The sequence below is a fragment of the Papio anubis genome, chromosome 2, assembly GCF_008728515.1.
Source record: "Papio anubis isolate 15944 chromosome 2, Panubis1.0, whole genome shotgun sequence".
Lineage (NCBI taxonomy): Eukaryota > Metazoa > Chordata > Mammalia > Primates > Cercopithecidae > Papio > Papio anubis.
The window spans coordinates 167,187,025-167,201,193 of NC_044977.1; the positions used below are offsets into that span (position 1 = coordinate 167,187,025).

Below are 14,169 nucleotides of genomic sequence, written 5' to 3' on the forward strand. Positions count from 1 at the left end.
CAGGTTTATATAATATTCCAAGATCTTCGTTGTCATTTCAACCATGTTTATAGCATATTCACCAGAAACAGATTCCAATGCAAGAGAACACTTTCTTTGCATATTTATAAGTAAGTAACTCCTCATCCTTTCAATATCTGTCATGAAATTGTAGCAATTCAGTAGCATCTTCAGGCTTTACTTCTAATTCTACTTCTTTTGCTGTTACTTCCATTTCTATTTCCCTTGCTATAATCATCTGCAGTGATTTCCTCCACTGAAGTTTTGAACCATTGAAAATATTCCGTAAGGGTTGGAATCAGCTTCTTCCAAACTATCTTTATGTTAATACTTTGAACTCCTCTTATAAATCACAAATGTTATTTAAGGCATCTAGAATGATAAAGCCTTTCCAGAATGTTTTCAATTTGCTTTTCCTAGATCCATAAAGGAATCACTATCTATAGCAGCTATAGCCTTATGAAATGTATTTCTTAAATGGTAAGACTTGAAAGTCAGAATTACTTCTGGACCCATGGGCTGCAGAACTGACGTGTTAGTGGGCATAAATACAAGAGTAATCTCTCTGTACATCTCCATCCAAACTCTTGGGTGACTATGTCCACTGTCAATAAGCAGGAATGTTTTGAAAAGAATTATTTTTTTTCTGAGCAGTGGTTCTCAACAGTGGGTTGAAATATTTAGTAAGCCATGATGTAAACAGATGTGCTGTGATCCTGGCTTTGTTGTTTCATTTAGAGAACACAGGCAGAGTAGATGTAGCATAATTGTTAAGCACCCTAGGATTTGTTAAATGGTCAATAAGCATTGGCTTCAACTTAGTCACCAGTGGCATTAGCTCCTAGAAAGAGAATCAGTCTATATTTTGAAGCTTTTCATCAAACCCAGGCATCGATTTCTCCTCTCCAGCTATGCAAGTCTTAGATGACATCTTCTTTGAATAGAAGGTTGTTTCATCTGCATCAAAAATAGCTTGTTTAGTGTAGTACCTTCAACAATGGTCTTATCTACATCTGCTGGATAACTTGCAGCAGCTTCTTCATCAACACTTGGTGCTTCACCTTGTTTTTTTATGTTAGAGAGATGGTTTCTTTCCTTCATCATCGTGAATCAATTTCTGATAGCTTCAAACTTTTCTTCTGCAGCTTTCTTACCTCTCTCAGTCTTCATAGACTTGAAAAGAGTTAGGTCCTTACTTTGGAATAGGCTTTGGCTTAAGGGAATATCGTGGCTGGTTTGATCTGTTTGGAGCAGAAAAACTTTCTTCATATCAGCAATAAGGCTGTTTTACTGTCTTATCATTTGAGTGTTTACTGGAATAGCACTTTTAATTTCCTTGAAGAATGTTTTTTCATTCACACCTTTGCTATCTATTTGGTCACATCTAGATGCCTATCTTTCAGTCTATGGTGGCTTTCAACATGTCTTCCTCACTAAGCTGAATTATTTTTAGCTTTTGATTTAAAGTGCAAGATGTGTGTCTTGAACTTTAACACTTGAACACTTAGATGCTATTTTAGGGTTATTAACTAGCTTAATTTCAATATGGTTGTATTTCCTGGAATAGGGAGGCCAAAAAAGTAGGAGAGAGACAGAGAAACAGACAATCAGTGGAGCAGTCAGAACACCACAACATTTATTGATTAATTTTACCATCTCATATGGGTGCATTTCTTAGCACCCCAAAGCAATTACAATAGTAACCTTGAAGATTACTGATCACAGATCACCATAACAAATATAATAATGAAAAACTTTGAAATAGTGTGAGAATTACCAAAATGTACATAGAGTTACAGAGTACATACTGTTGGAAATGGTACCAATAGATTTGCCAACACAGTTGCCGTAAACCTTCAATTTGTGAAAAATGCAATATCTACAAAGTACGATTTTAAAAATGAAATGCAATAAAATGAGGTATACCTGTATTAATTTTTTCTTTGTAATTAGTAACTAATTTGTGGGACTGTACCATGAGATTATAGGTATTCTTTAATGAAACTTTTACTCACTAATTTTAGCATTTATGTATGAGTTTAACACCATCAATAATCCTATATTTATTAGTTGGCATTTTTATTTATATGTTCCAATTGTCCCAGATTTGGCTAGTTAGAGCCCCTTCAAACTAGCTGAAGTATATTTTTAATATATCTCCATCATTCATTAAATAATCTATTATTTTGTGGCATGAAAAAATGTTCTGGGCTCACCTTGTGCCTATGTTTGATTATTTTCTGTTCATTTTATCTTGCAGTGCTTAGCCTTAAGTACGTGATAAAATAACATTATTGAGTGTCTTGGTGATTAGTATTTATTATTCAATCCTAAATGCATTGAATACTAAAATGTGATGATGACATGAGGGAAAACAGAAAGAAGAGAATGGCAGTGATGGGGAGAGAAAATAACAATATAGAGATGGCATTGATTAGAGTTACTGTACATCTTGGAAAATGAATTTCTCTCAGTGATGTTGTCTAGGCCTCCATGTAATACCCTCTTAAATTGTGACAGTATTTTAAGTGATTGTGTTTTTATTCTTTATAAAATATGCCTGCACAGACTCACCCAGACATTTAGTCTTTGCTGTGTTTCAGTTCATATTAGTTTTCCACTGCTGGTTTAAAAAATTGCTACAAACTTAATGGCTTAAAACAATACAAATTTATTATTGTTCATTTCTGGAAGTCAGAAGTCTGAAATGGGTCTCAGCTAGTTAAACCCAACATGTCAGCAGATCAGTGGTCCTAATGAAGTTTCTAGGGAGAATCGATTTTCTTGCTCTTTCCTACTCCTGGAAATCACCCACACATTCCCTGGCCTATAGACCCATTCCTTAATCTTCAAAGTCAGCAATACCCAGCTGAGTCCTCACACTGCCATCTCTCTATTTAAGGACCTGGATAATCTCGATCATGTCCCTAAATTAAGGTTAGCTGATAGCAAACTTAATTCAATTCGGTACATTAATTATCATTTGCCATATAATGTAATATATTCAATGTTTCTGAAGATTAGAACATGGACATCTGTGAGGGACCATTATTCTACTTCTCACAGTACCCAAGACTAATAATATTCCTGCATGGGTAGAAATTGTATTTTAATGGGGGAGACGGAAAGTCAATAAACACAGACCTATGTCATAAATTTTCAAAAATAGATACATACTTGAATACAGCAGGGTAAGTATTGAGGGCAATAAAAAAGTGACTATATTATCTCCAGTTTACAAATGAAGAATTAAGATCAGGCAGGGTTAGGCACTTTTGCCATTGTTAATTTGACATTCTCTTCTGCAAGTCCCATGCTCTTTTCTTTTTAAAAAAATTTCAACTTTTATTACAGATTAGAGGGTACACATGTAGGTTGTTATACGGGTAAATTGCATGATGCTGTGCCTTGGGATCCCAAAATCCTGTCACCCAGGCTATACACATAGGCCCTAATAGGTGGTTCTTCAGCCCATGCCCCCCTTCCTCCCTCCCATATAATGATGCCCAGTGTCTATTGTTCTCATCTTTACAATCAAGTGTATTCAATGTTTAGCTTCTACTTGTAAGTGAGAACATGCAGTACTTAGTTTTTGGTTCCTGTGTTATGTTGTTTAGGATAATGGCCTCCAGCTCCATCATGTTTCTGCAAAGGACATGATTTTGTTGTTTTATATGGCTACATAGTATTCCATGGTGCATATGTATGACATCTTCTTTATTCAACCTACTGCTGATGGGCATTTAGGTTGATTACACGTTTTTGCTATTGTGAATAGTGCTACAGTGAGCATACAGGTGCATATGTCTTTAAGACAGAATGAATTATTTTCATTTGGGTACCTACCCAGGAGTGGGATTGTTGAGTCAAATGACAATTCTATTTTTATGTTCCCTGAAATATTTCCAAATTGCTCTCTACAGTGGCTGAACTCATTTTTATTCCCACCCTCAATGTATAAGCATTCCCTTTCCTCTGCAGTATCACACATCTGTTGTGTCTTGACTTTTTAATAATAGCCATTCTGACTGGTATGAGATGGTATCTCATTGTGGTTTTGATTTGCATTTCTTTGATGATTAGGGATGTTGAACATTTTTTTCATATGTTTGTTAGCAAGCTGTATATATTCTTTTGAGAAGTATCTGTTTATGTCCTTTGCCCATTTTCTAATTGGATTGTTTTTTGCTTGTTGATTTAAGTGCCTTGTAGATTCAGGCTATTAGATCATTGTCACACTCATAGTGTACAAATATTTTCTCCCATTCTGTAGGCTGTCTGTTTACTCTGTTAGCAATTTCTTTTGCTGCGCAGGAGCTCTTTAGTTTAATTAGATCCCATTTGTCAATTTCTGGTTTATTGCAATTACTTTTGGGGATTTAGCCATAACTTCTTTGCCAAAGCCTACGTTGAGAACGGTATTTCCTACGTCTTCTTCTAGGATTTTTATAGTGTTAGGTTTTACATTTAAATCTTTAATCCATCTTCAGTTAATTTTCATAGATAGTGGAAAGTAGAGGTCCATTTTCATTCTTCCCAACACCATTTATTGAATAGGAAGTACTTTTCCTGTTGCTTTTGTCGTTGTTGATTTTGCAAAAGATCAGAAGGTTTAAGGCATGCAGGTTTATTTCTGGGTTCTCTATTCTGTTCCACTGTTCTATGTGTCTATGTTTGTACCAGTACTATACTATTTTTATTACTGTAGTCTTGTAATATAGTTTGGAGTCAAGTAGTATGATGTCTCCAGCTTCGTTCTTTTTGTTTCGGATTGCTTTGGTTATTCAGGCACTTTTTTGGTTCCCAGTGACTTTCAATAGATTTTTCTAATTCTGTGAAAAATGACATTGGTCTTTTAATAGGAATAGTATTGATCTGTAAATTGCCTTGGGCAAGTATGACCATTTTAACTATATTGACTCTTCTATTCAATGTGCATGGAATATTTTCTGTTTATTTGTGTTGTCTCTGATCTCTTTCAACAGTTCTTTGTAGTTCTCCTTGTAGAGGTCATTCACCTCCTAGGTTAGATGGATTCCTAGGTATTTAATTTGCTTTGTAGCTATTGTAAATGAGATGTGTTCTGGATTTGTTTGTCAGCTAGAATGCTGCTGGTGTATAACAATGCTACTGATTTTTGTACATGATTTTGTATGCTGAAACTTTACTTAATTTCCTTATCAATTTCAGGGGCTTCATGCTCTTTTCATGATGCAGCTCTGTTTCACCATCTCTCCAGTTCCCAGGTGAAGATGGTAATGAGTCTACTCATGTTATTCACAATTGTATCTCACAACAAAACCTCAATAATAATTTGCTGTTGGTGTTATATTTCTAAGACATTCTCATCTCATATTTTTATTGTAAGCACAGAGCCAATAGAATAAAATCTTGAGATACATACTCATAAATCTCCTTTGAAAAAATTTCTGAAGTCTAACCAATAGAAGTATCTATAGCTTATAACATTTCCCATATCTTTCCATTGATTTCTTGAATGCCCTCTGAAGGTGGGCCAGAGCCATGGATAAAATATCAGTAAGCAATGGATGTCTTCTCTAGGAAAATAAGCAAGTCAAAGATATTCAAACGTGATCAGTGGCTGATATAGTCCTAAGAGGTTGTTTTTAATAACTTGGCATTTCTTTAAAATGGAGAATAATACTCAAGAAGCAGGTTACATAGTTTTCTTTGTGGTAAATTATTTTCTTCATTTTCGTGCTATTGATACTTGAGTCATTCTACTGTTGGAAAGTAAATTTCAGTGAGTTCTTATCATCACAGCCCTGTCATCACAGTCAAGGCTCTTCACAATCTGGTCCCAGTCTGTTATTTCACTTTCATTTTTATCATCATATATTCTATTGTAGACTACATTATATATTGCATCTAAATGTTTCCAGCTTCCAGTAAAGTTTTTGAATCCACACTTATCTATGAGCATGAGTTCCATAAAAACAGAGACTGTGATACTTATTTTTGTAGCATTGATACTTAGCACAAAGTCAAGCACATAAAAGAGATTCAATAGAAAAATTATGAATGAAAGGCTGAATGAATAAATTATAGATACATTATCAGAGCATTTTGACTTCTCACTAGTTATTGTTATTGTTTCTTAGATCTGTAACTGCATTTATCTCTATTAAAAATATGGAACACTTGCTTTATTTTTAGTGTCGAATTAACGCAGGTATTTCTTATTTTTTAGATTCAAAGAATTAGCCTGACTATGTCTCAAGGTGGATGACTCTGTGGAAGCTTTGAGCTGTATATAACAACCTCCTGATCATCCATTTACCTTGCTTTGGTACATTAGGACTTTAATAGAAACTGCCTAATGTGCAGGTAAGTCAGCAAGAAATGAAATATGGGTCATTTTTCTGTGGTATCAATTGAGCAGAGCAGCCAAACGTAAACCACTGAGAAATGGGAATGGTTTATGCCATTTTGCAATTTGAACTAAGTCTGAAGACTTCATGTGGCTGAGAGGTCCCAGAGTTCACTTCAGAAAGCTGAGCAGCAAATCTCTCTCCTGTAAGGGTCAAACTGATACTAATAACTCCAATCTCTAGCAAATGGAAGTACAGACTGTATTTTTCCCTATGCTCTCTAATTGTCTAACTATATCCTTCATGTACATATGTTATACTATGTGACTTTAAGTTTGTCACTTAGGTTTTCCAAACCTCGCTTAATTCATAAGACAAAAATTACACCTACTCTGGCTACTTGGCATGATTCTCTTTTAGCATTGAATAAACTATGCAGCAGAACTTGGAAATGAGTATCTCAGAGTCCTTTGGCCAACACCCAACTTCTAGTGTCTAAAGCTGTGCACCTGAGGATGCTGGAACTGTGGAAGGCTCCATTGCCTATATGTGTGCATGCACATACCGAACAGGTGGAGTGCTGACGAACTAACACTTCCATGAGCAGCTCTCCACCAATGGTTCTGCAATAATCTGTATATAAATATTCCAGTTTCCTTATACTTCAAGTCGGATAATTATGTTGCATGTTTTCTATGAACTGTGCTATCAAGCTTGGTGATCAATTTCCAGCGTTTCCAAGCAGGATCTAGGTCAAGTTATGTACCATGTTAGTTGGTATATTAGCCCATTCTTAGGCTGCTAATAAGGACATACCCAAGACTGGGTAACTCATAAAGAAAAAGAGGTTTAATGGACTCACAGTTTCACATGGATGGGGAGGCCTCACAATCATGGCAGAGGAGGAGCAAAGGCATGTCTTACATGGTAGCAGGCAAGGAGGAGTGCAGAGCGAACAGCAGGGGAAACACCTTATAAAACCATCTGATCTCATGAGAACTAACTCACTATCATGAGAACAAGATGGGGAAAACCGCCCCCATAATTCAATTATCTCTACCTGGTCCCTTCCACAACACGTGAGGATTGTGGGAACTACAACTCAAAATGAGATTTTGGGGAGGGACACAGCCAAAGCACATCAGTTGGCTTAGTAGCTCACCTTTTGTTGGGTGTTGGCTTAGTAGCTCACCTTTTGTTGGCTGTTGGCTTAGTAGCTCACCTTTTGTTGGCTGTCTTCCTTCCTTTTTATCACACTCTATCTGTGTTATCTGAATTTACGAAACTTGCCATTTACATTTAAATTCTGGTTGAGTAGAGCCTAAATAAGAGAGCCTGTACATTGTGAAAAGCTACATGAGTGAGGAGTGATATTAATAATTTTTAAAATTAATATTTTGATGAATTTAATATTCATCAACTTAAGAATGCCTTTGATAAATAAGAAACTTAAAAGGTTTTTCTTTGGTTTGGGTTTTTTCAAGAAATATAAGGAAGAGGTATGTGAAAAGATCTAGTGATAGGCAGAGTAGAAAGCAGAGCAAGGGAAGAGTCTAGCTGAGCTCAAAGATTTGGCCTAGAAAGAAAATAAGTAGAAAATAGAAAATCTGAACGAACCAATAACAAGTAATGAGATTGAAGCAGTAATAAAAAGTCTCACATGCAAGAAAAGTCCAGGACCTGATGGCTTTCCTACTGAATTCCACCAAACATTTAAAGAACAGCTAATACCAATTCCACTCAAGCTCTTCAAAAAAATTGAAGAGGAAGGAATACTTCCTAAATCATTCTATGAAGCCAGATTACCCTGATACCAAAACCAGAAAAGGACACACACACACACACACACACACACACACACACACACAGAGGAAACTACAGCTGGGCACGGTGGCTTACACCTGTAATTCCAGCATTTTGGGAAGCCGAGGCATCACGAGGTCAGGAGATCAAGACCATCCTGGCTAACATGGTGAAACCCCATCTCTACTAAAAATACAAAAAAATAAAAAAGAAAAAAAGAAAAAGAAAAGTAGCCAGTTGTGGTGGTGGGTGCCTGTAGTCCCAGCTACTCGGGAAGCTGAAGCAGGAGAATGGCGTGAACCCAGGAGGTGGAGATTGCAGTAAGCCAAGATTGTGCCACTGCACTCCAGCCTGAACGACAGAGTGAGACACTATCTCAAAAAAAAAAAGGAAACTACATGCCAATATCACTGATGAACACAGGTGCAAACATCCTCAACAAAATACTAGCAAACCAAATTCAACAAAATATTAAAAAGATCATTCACCATGATCAAATGAGATTCTTCTCAGGGATGCAAGGATGGTTCAAGATATGTAAATCACTAAACATGATACATCACAAGAACAGAAACCATATGATCATTTCAACAGATGCTGACAAAGCATTCAATAAAATTCAACATCCCTTTATGATAAAAACCCTCAATCAAGTATAGAAAGAACATACTCAAATCACTAAAAGTTATACATAACAAACCCACAGGCAACATTATACCCAATAGGAAAAAAATGAAAGCATTTCCTCAATTACTACTTTTATTTAACATAGTACTGGAAGTCCTGGCTAGAGCAATTAGGCAAAAGGAAGCAATAAGGTATCCAAATTGTAAGGAAGAAGTCAAATTAGCTTTGTATGCAGACAACATAATATTAGAGTTTAAAAAAGCTAGACTTCAATAAAATACTCTTAGAACTGATATATTAATTTAAAATTGCAAGATACAAAATCAACATACAGAAATCAGTAGCATTTATATATACCATCAGCGAACAATGTGGAAAAAAAGCAAGAAAGCAGTCTCATGTACAGCAGCTACAAAGAATATAAAATGTATAGGAATCAATTTAATCAAAAAGTAAAAGATCTATACAAAGAAAACTATAAAACACTGATGAAAGAAATTGAAGAGATTACAAAAAAAATGAAAGAATATTCCATGCTTGTGGATTGGAAGAATTAGTACTATTAAAATGACGATAGTATCCAAAGCAATTACAGATTCTATGCAATCCCTATCAAAAACACCACTATACTATTCCCAGAAAGAGAAAAAGTAATCCTAAAATTTATATAGGCCCACAAAAATGCTAGAGTGCCAAGGAAATCCTAAGCAAAAAACAAAGCTGGAGGCATCACACTACACCTGACCTCAAAATATACTAAAATGCTATAGTCATCAAATCAGCATAGTACTGGAATAAAAACAGACACATAGACCAGTGGACTAGAATATAAATGCATGCATTTAAAGCCGACTGATTTTCAACAAAGGCACCAAGAACATACAATGGGGAAAGGACACTCTTTTCAATAAATGATGTTAAGAAAACTAGATAACCAAATGAGAAAAAATAAAACTATATCACTACCTCTCACCAAATACAAAAATCACATCAAAATGGATTAAAGACTTAAATCTAAGGCCTCAAACTATGAAAGTAGTAGAAGAAAACTTTGGGGGAGTGTTCCAGGACATTGGTCTGATCAAAGATTCTTTTGTGTAAGACCTCAAAAACACAGACAACAAAAACAAAAATAAACAAATGAAATCACATTCAGCTAAAAATCTGCACAGCAAAGGAAACAATCAACAAACTAAAGAGACAACCCCCAGAATGGGAGATAGTATTTACAAATTAGCCATCTAACAAGGGATTAATAACAAGAATATATAAGGAGGTCAAACAACTAAATAACAAAAAAGTAAGTAATCCAATTAAAAAATAAGCAAAAGATGTGAATAAATGTTTCTCAAAATAAGACATATAAATGGCCAACACATATGAAGAAATGCTCAGCATCACTAAGCATAAGAGAAATACAAGTCAAAATCACAATGAAGTATCTGCTCACTTAATTAGAGTGACTCTTTATCAAAAAGGCAGAGGATAACAGATGCTGGTGAGGACATGAAGAAAGGGGAATTACTAATATTGTACACTGTTGGTGGGAATGTAAAATAGTGCTATGGAAAACAGTGTAAATGTTCCTCAAAAAAATTAAAACAAAACAAAAAATCTAAAATTAGTGCTATAATACAATGCAGCAATTTCACTACTGGGTATATATCCAAGAGAAAGGAAATTACTATATCAAAGAGGTATCTGCGCTCCCACGTTTAGCACTATTCACAATAGCCAAGATATGGAATCAACATAAGTATCCATTAATGGGTGAGTGGATAAAGAAAATCTGTGTATACACACAATGGAATATTATTCAGATATAAAAAATAAAATTATGTTATTTGCAGCAATGTGGATGGAACTGGAGATCACTAGTTAAGTGAAATAATCTAAGCACATTGCCACTTATATGTGGGAGCTAAAAAAGTGGATCCCTAGAAGACAAGGAGTAGGTTGGTGGTTACCACAATCTGAGAAAGGCAAAGGGGGGATAAAGAGAGGTTGATTAATGGGTATAAATATGCACTTAGAAAAAATAAGACCTGGCATTGGATAGATTAGTAGGATAACTGAAGTTAGTATTATTTAATTATATATTTCAAAACAGCTAGAAAATAATAATTTGAATGTTCCTGGCATAAATAAAAGATAAATATTTAAGATATAGATTTTTCAATTACCTTGTTTTGACTATATGAATGTATCAAATTATCACATGTACTGTGAAAATATGTACAGGTATGGTATGTAAATAAAACTTAAATAAATATTTTTTTAACAAAGGATTTGGTCTAAGGGCAGATCATCAGACTTCAGCTCAGAAAAACATTTTTCAAATCCAGTAATGAGCTCTGATTCATTAATGCAACTGAGACAAAGAAAGGAAAGGTAGTAAATTGTATTTCAGTCACATTCCTATGTGAGAACACACCCATAGCATAGAACCTTAACTCTAAAAGAGATCTTATCAACTCATACCAAATTACCTTTGTAACCTGTTTTTCTGACATTTCTGATGGATTGATTTTCAAAATTGTTTCAGAAGAACAATTTGAGAAGGAAAATAATGATACTGTTAGATTATTGCCCATAAAATAAAACAGGAAGCCATGAGTTACTATTGATTAAACAGTTTAAATAAAAACAAATAGTAGGTTACAGACAGGTCTTCCTTAAAGTAGAATTCCAACTAATAAATCTAGAAGGAATGAAAGAAATGGAATAATTGTTTCAGCCAAGAGTTAACTATAGATGTTAGGCAAAGGCCTTATGAGAAAAAAAATATTTATACAGTTTTTAAGTATCTCCCTATATGTTACTTATTAATCATAAACCAAAATGTGGTAACTTTTAAAGTGGAGAAACTTTTAGACATCACCTTAACTTCACCAATAATGAAACATGGATATCCCCAGCCTAGGACAAGCAGGATGTGCTGAGAAGGCACAGCGTTGCTTCTGTGGTACTCTTACAAAAATGCATAATCATAAGAAAACATCAAACTAAGTCAAACTAAGAAACATTTTACGTATTATCTCTCCAGTAATCTTTCAAAGTGTCAAGGTTATGAAAGACAAATGGTCAACAGAGGAACCCTTCCAGATTGAACGAAAGTAAGAAGTCACGACAACAAAACGCATCCTCTGACCCTGCATTGGATCCTGGGTCACTATAAGGACATTTATTGGTCATTTGGAGAAATTGGTCTGTAGATTTAAGTATTAATATTGTATCAAGGTTAATCACTGATTTTTCAATGAACTGTAGTTATATAAGATGTTAACACATGGAGAATCTGGATAAAGGGTATAAGGAATTCTTTGTACTATTTTTGCAACTCTTTTAATGTCTAAAATTGTTTCAAAAATACAATTTAAAAAATAATTTAAGAAAACTTCTAAAATAGACTCCTCAGGGAGATCCACATGTTCCTAAAAACTAATTCAACCTCAGATTTCAAAACAAGGCACCAAAATTTAGAAATAACATCATATTTAAGAGAAATTGTCTCCTTAAAATATTTTTATGTTGCTTTAGCTTCTTTAAAGCATACAATATTTTGTAGAAAATCATGTTTGACAAGGACTTATAAAACCAGTTTCTCTCTAACTCTACCACCTGAGTACATTTCATCGTATGTCTCTTCATTTCCATTTTCTTCTCTGAAAAAAAGATAAAGATAAAAATCATCTGTACCCTGAGATCTCACAAGTTAACATGAACAAAGACAATCAAACTAGTTGTAATGAAAATCCTATAAAACAGCTCTTTCTATCTTCTGTTGACTCAGGTTCAATATCCCATTGTGAATGAGTAAAAAACAAGATCTAGTATTTTTCTTTAAAGATGACTTATTTTGAAATATGGTTACGTGTTTCAATATGTTTCTTTCTATTGAGGCTGAATTTTTTTAACCTCAAAACTTTCTCTTTTCTCAAGAGGTTGCCTTTTAATTATGTCCCCTCTTGATCTAAGGTCTTTCTTATTTGTTTAAATGTTATTGTTTGGACCTGTGTTGATTGCTCCTGTTCAATTGCAGCATTAGTATTTGCTTAGATCTACAATGAATTTATATTCCTGTTGCCTTGAGGACATTCACTGGAAACATCATGTTGTGCATGATGGAGGTTCTCCTGATGAAAAGATTCACAACAAAGAACAAATTAATTTTTTGTAACAATCAGTGGCATGATCCAACACATTTTCCTATTCCCTTTGCTGTTCTATTCTTTTCGTCTTCCGGCTCCTGATTCCTTTCATGTAGAAAGTGGACTGTAGTTTATTTTAAAAGAAATACTCTGACTGTCTCCTTCTTGTCTTAATTAAAACAAGGACTTTAGCTCATCTGGAATCGTAATCTGGTAAACAGAAAACATAAAGAATCAAGGGAGACCTATCTTTCCTGAAGCAAAAGAGAAATGGATCCTCCCAGCTATAAGACGGATCTGTATTCCAGTCAACTCCTTTACTCTTATTTTTACACACACACACACGCGCGCGCACACACACACACACATATCATATATGCATGTTTGAGATTTGTTTTGTTGTGTTGTGATTTTCACAATAAAGGTTATATTATGAATCCACAAGGAATAATTAAATTATTTGTGGGTTTATCCTGCACTAACTTTTCGGTTGTTATTAATCTTGTTTAGCACCTTCCTTTATAGTGCATAGAGACTGTAGAAATAAAATATAGCATTACTAGGACATTGTTCTGCATTTGAAACAACACAAGGGCAGCCAAGCTGACCTGACATGGCCAATTTACCTAGCTTAGTTTGTCAGAGTGGGTTTGCATGTTGAAAATGGTATACTCAACTCAGAAAACTATATTTCCTCCCAAAATACATATTTGGAATCCCTATGCATTACTAATTATGTGCCAAGTGATATACTCCCTAAATTGCTATAAGAAAGTCAAATGACCCATGGTTCTGAAGAATTTTGGGTGGAAGGAACTATACATTGAGAGCATAAAGTCTATCCTCTTACTATAATAAAGGAAAGAGGTTTCTATCTTCAGTGCTATCTGGAAATTCTTGAATTGCAGTACTCAAAAGGACGCATCATTATTTCATATACATTAACCAATGACTACAAAAGCTTAGGATATGTTATATATACTTTTTCTTTTCTTTTTTTGTTTTTGAGATGCAGTCTCGCTGTGTCGCCCAGGCTGGAGTGCAGTGGCGCGATCTAGGTTCACTGCAAGCTCCGCCTCCCGGGTTCACACCATTTTCCTGCCTCAGCCTCCCAAGTAGCTGGGACTACAGGTGCCTGCCACCACACCCGGCTAATTTTTTGTATTTTTAGTAGAGACAAGGTTTCATCATATTAGCCAGGATGGTCTCGATCTCATGACCTTGTGATCCGCCCGCCTTGGCCTCCCAAAGTGCAG

General features: G+C 35.0%; 1 long non-coding RNA gene across 1 annotated transcript in view; it reads left to right on the forward strand.

The window, feature by feature from the left end:
• Positions 1-13,953, forward strand: part of LOC108584707 — a 32,116-nt gene extending 18,163 nt beyond the window's left edge. Inside the window, exons 3-4 of the long non-coding RNA XR_001900145.3 lie at positions 6,212-6,348; positions 11,809-13,953. This is a non-coding gene — a long non-coding RNA (uncharacterized LOC108584707). The remainder of the gene's footprint in view (positions 1-6,211; positions 6,349-11,808) is intronic.
• The last annotated feature ends 216 nt before the right edge of the window (positions 13,954-14,169 follow it).